The sequence below is a fragment of the Microcaecilia unicolor genome, chromosome 6, assembly GCF_901765095.1.
Source record: "Microcaecilia unicolor chromosome 6, aMicUni1.1, whole genome shotgun sequence".
NCBI classification, from domain to species: domain Eukaryota; kingdom Metazoa; phylum Chordata; class Amphibia; order Gymnophiona; family Siphonopidae; genus Microcaecilia; species Microcaecilia unicolor.
This window is the reverse complement of record NC_044036.1, coordinates 98,705,909-98,711,908: the sequence shown is the minus strand read 5'-3', so window position 1 is coordinate 98,711,908 and position 6,000 is coordinate 98,705,909. Positions and strand designations below refer to the sequence as shown.

General features: G+C 44.6%; 1 protein-coding gene across 3 annotated transcripts in view; it reads left to right on the top strand.

Moving 5' to 3' along the window:
- Positions 1-2,560: 2,560 nt before the first annotated feature.
- The window catches only part of SOAT1 (sterol O-acyltransferase 1), an 86,713-nt gene continuing 83,273 nt past the window's right edge, over positions 2,561-6,000 (top strand). For 2 of the 3 annotated variants that reach the window (XM_030205351.1, XM_030205348.1), the window contains exon 1: positions 2,562-2,700. The gene's annotated coding sequence lies outside the window, so the exon portion shown is untranslated. Of the gene's footprint in view, positions 2,701-6,000 lie in introns of all 3 variants that reach the window. The other variant, XM_030205349.1, reaches the window with a different exon arrangement.

Below are 6,000 nucleotides of genomic sequence, written 5' to 3'. Positions count from 1 at the left end.
GAGTCACCACCCAGGAAAAGAATCTAGGTGTCATCATTGATGATATGTTGAAATCCTCTGATCAGTGTGCAGCGGCAGCAAAGAAAGCAAATAGAATGTTGGCTATTAATGGCACAGGAATGGAAAACAAAAATAAGAATGTTATAATGCCTTTGTATTGCTCCATGGTGTGACTGCACCTCGAATAGTCACCACATCTCAAAAACGATATAATGGGATTAGAAAAGGTACAGAGAAGGGCAACAAAAATGATAAAGATGATGGAATGACTTCCCTATGAAGAAAGGCTGAAGCGGCTAGGGCTCCTCAGTTTGGAGAAGAGACAGCTGAGGGGAGATATGAGTAGGGTTACCATATTTTGTCCTCTGAAAAAGAGGACACATGTCACGTCATCCTGCCCCGCCCCACCCACACCCGTTTCGCATCCTCACCCCGCCCTTTCTCACTCTCACCCCGCCCCCTGTCACATATTCCCCTTCCCCGGGTCACATATTCCCCTCCCCTCCCCCCGTCACCTCCCCTAACTTACTATCTACTGCCCTGGTGGTCTAGTGACCTCTTCGGGGCAGGAAAGAGCCCCCTCTTTCCTGCCCGGAGCACTGCCCTTGCCCTGCATCCTGTTGCTGTGACGGTCTCGGGATTCAAAATGGCCACCGAGAGTTGAAGTCTCGCGAGGCCGCTTCAACTCTTGGTGGCCATTTCAGTCTCCCAGTGTAGCAACTGTTATGTTCTGACGTTCTAAGAAGTGTGCCTGTAGTCAGCAGTAGCTTTCTGTCAGCTATGAGAAGGTACAGTACGTTTGAAAGACCATGCGTGTGCAAACTTGGGTGCAATGCTGCAGTAGAGTAGGAGATGCTCTACAGACTCATGATGCCCTAAATGTATTTGGCCAACACAAGCCTCATCTCAAACCGCAGCTCTGGATTTCTTGGGAAGGAACTATCTCCTGACGGATTTCCAAGGGTCCAGGTCCTGCTCTCTTTCTCTAGGCAATTCCAGGACAATCCCAACACAGGGACCTCAAAAAGGTCAAGGCCACCCCCAAGTCTCACTGCACTTCAACTACAAAGCAGAAGAAAAAGACACTTAAGAAACACACAACACCCCCTCCCTCCACTGCAAGCGCAGTGAGAAGGGTTGCCAGATGGAAAAAAGTTTCCCTTCCCAAAACCAGCCCCAAACCACACAAAGTCAAACCCCGCCTCTGACGTCATTAACTCCGCCTCTGATGTTGCCTCTGACGTCATTAACCCCGCCTCTGACGCCGCCTCTGACATAATTAACCCCCACCTCCGTCATTAACCCCGCCTCCGACGTCAGCAGCCCGCCTCCGCAGGGCTTCTATTGGTCCAAATTAGACCACTAAAAAACTGCCCAACTCGCAACACGGCCGCGAAAAAGCTGCCCAATTTCCCAAAACCTGCAGCCGTCAAAAATTGCCTGCAGCCGGTCGTGGGAAGCCGCCCAATTGTGCAGGAAACCCGCAGCCCTGGCAACAATAAACACTCAACAGGTTGCCAGACAATTGGTTCTGCGACCTGATGCTGCTTTTTCACGCTGTAAGCGGGTTGTGGTTTTTTTGGGCAGCTTTTATTTTTGGCTGAGCACGGTTTTTCACCCTGCGGTTTTTTTCGCTGGCCGCAGCCAATAAGAACCCAACGGAGGCGGGCTAATGACGTCAGGAGGCGGGCTTAATGATGTCATTTGTATGCAAATGACCTCATTAATATTTATTGAGATCATTTGTATGCATATGACTTTGTGCGGTTTTGGGCGGGGAAAATTTTTTCCATCTGGCAACCATTATCAGGAAAAAATTGTTTCCATTCCCACTGCAGCTCCTTGTGACTCTACTACTACTTAACATTTCTAGAGCGCTACTAGGGTTACGCAGCGCTGTACAATTTAACAAAGAGAGACAGTCCCTGCTCAAAGAGCTTACAATCTAATAGACAAGTGAACGGTCGGTCTGATAGGGGCAGTCAAATTGGGGCAGTCTGGATTCACTGAACGGTAAGGGTTAGGTGCCGAACGCAGCATTGAAGAGGTGAGCTTTAAGCAAAGACTTGAAGACGGGCAGGGAGGGGGCTTGGCGTAAGGGTTCAGGAAGGTTGTTCCAAGCATAGGGTGAGGTGAGGCAGAATGAGCGGAGCCTGGAGTTGGCGGTGGTGGAGAAGGGTACTGAGAGGAGGGATTTATCCTGTGAACGGAGGTTACGGGTGGGAACGTAAGGGGAGATGAGGGTAGAAAGATAGTGAGGGGCAGCAGACTGAGTGCATTTGTAGGTAAGAAGGAGAAGACTCTCTGGGCAAGTCAAAATAAGTACTTGTATATAATATGTACACTGCTTTGACAGAAAGGCAGTATATCAAGTTCCATCCCCTTTCCCTGAAACCCAAGTACAGCCCCTCTCCCTCATTCTGAAACTTCCCATCCCCCTCGTCTTCCTTATCTTTTCAGGTCATCTGCTGTAACCACCTGACCGACCAGCAGTTTCCCTTCTCCAAAGGCCTACCCACCCCCTCTCTGATTCATTCACGTCTTTCACTGTGACTAATTATGTACCGGAAACAGGAAGTCGCATCAGAGCTAGTGGGACGAGGTTAAAGAGAAAGACATTGTTTTAGAGCTTGGTGGCGGGACGGCGGAGAAGGAAAACTGCGAAGCTTGTGACGGATGATCTGAAAGATAAGCTCGAAGGTAGGTTTGCGGGGATTGGGAGTTTCAGAATGGGGGAGAAGGTGCCGGATCGTGGACGGGCAGTGGGAGAGGGAAGAGGAGGGTCCTCTGTTCCCGAATGCGTGTGTAGCCGAGTTCTCGGTGTGTGACTGGATGTCTTTTGATGACTTTTTGGGGACTGCGAAGAGGAGAGCTGGGGTTCGGGTGTTTTAGTTCATTCCCTCATTAGGTCTGGGAATGGCTTTTTTAAGGGACACACTAAACCCTTTCTTTGAGGCCATCCCTAGGTACCCGAGTCAAACTCCTTTGGCAGCCTATCATATCTGCTTAGTTCTCCTTCTCTCTCTACTTTCTGTACAGGTCTCCCCCCCCCCCCCCCCCCCCCACTTCTTTACTCCGTATAGTAGCTTTCCCCTCCGCCTCTTCCCGTAAAGCGGCTGAGATCCAAAGGTTAAGTTTCTCCATTTTCAAAGCTAACATTAAGCCTTCCTTATATTTTCACAGAGTAATTTACTATCCTCAGCCTTTGGTTCCGCTGCTTCCTCTGTTCATTTTTTTCTTTGTATTGATTTTCATTGTTTTTTTCTTTTGTTTAAAACAATTTAGCGTGAGGTCCTCCATCCCGTTTTCTTTGTCCGCTGTGTTGTAAATCTTTGTAGATTTTATTTAATGGTGTCCTTGTACAAACCATATATATGCACGTCTGTGTGTATTTAAATATGCAAAGAAAAGATATTTGACTGGGGGATGAACACATTGTCATTACCGAGGTGATATGAACTGGCTAATGGTATAATTGAAGGTAAACAAGAGCCTAGGACCTAATGAAGTTTATGTCCAAGAATTTTATTGGTTTTAGAAAAAGATAAACAATTTATCAAACTATAACATCAAGTAATAAGTTCAACTGTAACACAGAATTCAAACAAACAAAAAAAAAACCCCTGCAAATCAAAATAATAAATCTTAAACAAGTTACCTAAAATTATAAGAATTCAGATAGTTATCCACATGAGACCAAATTTTAGCAGTAGAACATCTCACCCATTTTGTCTGCAACAGAGGTTTCAAATTTATGAATCTGTAAAATTGAATGCCACCAAAAAGTAGAATTACAGTTCTTTTCAGTTTATTACTTTGAATAGGAGCAATTCCAAAAGACAGGAGAAGAGAATATTGGAGTGGCAGAGTAGCCTACTGATTAGAGCAGTGGACTGAGAACCAGGGAAGCTAGGATTCAAATCCTGCGTTTTCCACTGATGTGACTTTTGGCAAGTCACTTCACCCTTCATCACATATCTGCAAACTTTTAGATTGTAGGCTCTCAGTGGGTATGGAAATATATATCACACATGAATATAACATGTCCCTTGAGCTGGCTCTGAAATGATGTGAACTAAAAAAACACCACCTTTTCCCCTCACCTGAGAAATAGAAGTTGTACAACCATACGAGAGTGGGAACAAGGAGAAAATGGAAAACTGTTAACAGTGTTGGATAAGGTAGTGAAAAGACTAGTGAGATAGAGAATAATGCAGTCAGGTCAGTTGGTTACAGGGTTCTTGACAAGATCTTCTTGTGAAACATATTGCTAAGAGTTTCTTTAGGGCCCCTTTTACCAAGTGGCGGTAAAAGGGACCTTGTGGTGGCGTTGGCACACGGTTTGCAACATGCTGAGGCCCCCTTTTACCATTGCCTGGTAAAAGGTTGGGGTTTTTTTGGCTCAGGAAGGAAATGGCTGTGCAGTAAGTTGAACACTGGCTGCATGGCCATTTCCTTGGGGAGCCTGTCAGTAACCGGGCAGTGCACAACGCTGCCTAATTAGTGCTTTGTGCCCCCCCCCCCCCCCCGAAAAAACCCAAAAAGGGCCAGATAACCCTACTGTGCCATTGTAAAAGGGCCCCTTAGTGATCTAAACAGTAAGTACAGTAATTGTGCCACTCTGTTTCAATAAACCCTTTGAATAAGCTGCATTTGATGCTTCCATATAGAAAAGTGGTGAACATAAGAGTAGCCATACTGGGTCAGACCAATATCCTATTTTCAAACAGTGGCTAAGCCAGGTCACAAGTACCTGGCAGAAACCCAAATCGTGGCAACACTCCATACTACGAATCCCAGGGCCAGCAGTTGCTTCCTATGTCTGCCTCAGTAGCTGAGTTGTTGGTGGTCAGTGGGTCCACCTTGGTGAGGGGAAGGTAACCATTGGATTGCAGCATGAATCCTTGTTAGCCCTAGTCCTTAATCAGTGTCTTTTTAAGTAACACTATAGAAATATTTGCTTAGAGGGATATATATATACTTCTTATTTTAAATTGTATCACAGTTGTGCTCAAAAAATGTGGTCTCAAAGATGATGTTAAAAGAATTGGAAGAATGAGGGTATAACAACTATGCCTTAATTCAAAAAGTGCAAAATTATATACTTTATGTATATTTAGGCGTCTGATTCCTTTGTAGAATATTAGGTTAACCAAGCCTATACGGCTTACGCATGTAAGTGGTTAGGTGCAACCACTTACACCAGCCCTTAAAACTGGTGTAAATACTTGTACCTGAGATACATGCATAAGTTACGCATGCAACTTATAGAATATTATGCCTGTGCCCCGCCCATGCTGCACCCAGAATCCACCAATGTGTACGCATGCCTGTCAAATGCAAGAGATGCACCTAGTTATAGAATAGCACTTAAGTAGATTTTGGCATTTATGTGTATAGATACACAGATGCTTATAGCTGGTATTCTAATCATTTAAACATGTATTTGGTACATAAAGGTTAGCGCCTTATTTGTGGAACTACCACCATTGGGTTTTAGAAGTGAGGGCTAGATACCATTTATTATCTCTGACAACCTAAGGTAACTGGTCAGTGTGAAAAAGCAGTTAGGAAAGCTAACAGTATTTCTAAATACATAGAAGAGAAGTAATATTACCTTGCTACAGGTCTCTGGGGAAACCCTACTTTCAAGATTTTGTAGATGTGGTTTCCGTAAATGTATACCAACATACAGATAAGGCAGTAGATGGACTATAGTATAAGCGGAAGCAATTAAGGAATATAGGTTCTGTAGAAGGAAGAAAGGGGAGATAAGATACAGAAATTTAAATTTCCAGCAGGTTTCAATAAAGTACCAGGAATAAGCATTTTCCTTAGCTTGAAAAGATACAAGTACAAGGGATCAACTCAATCTTCGGGACACACCTAACCAGTCAGGTTTTCAGGATGTCCATCATGAATATGCATATGAGAGATTTGCATGCACTGCCTCTATTCTATGCAAATCTATCTCATGCATATTAATTTCAGGTATCCTGA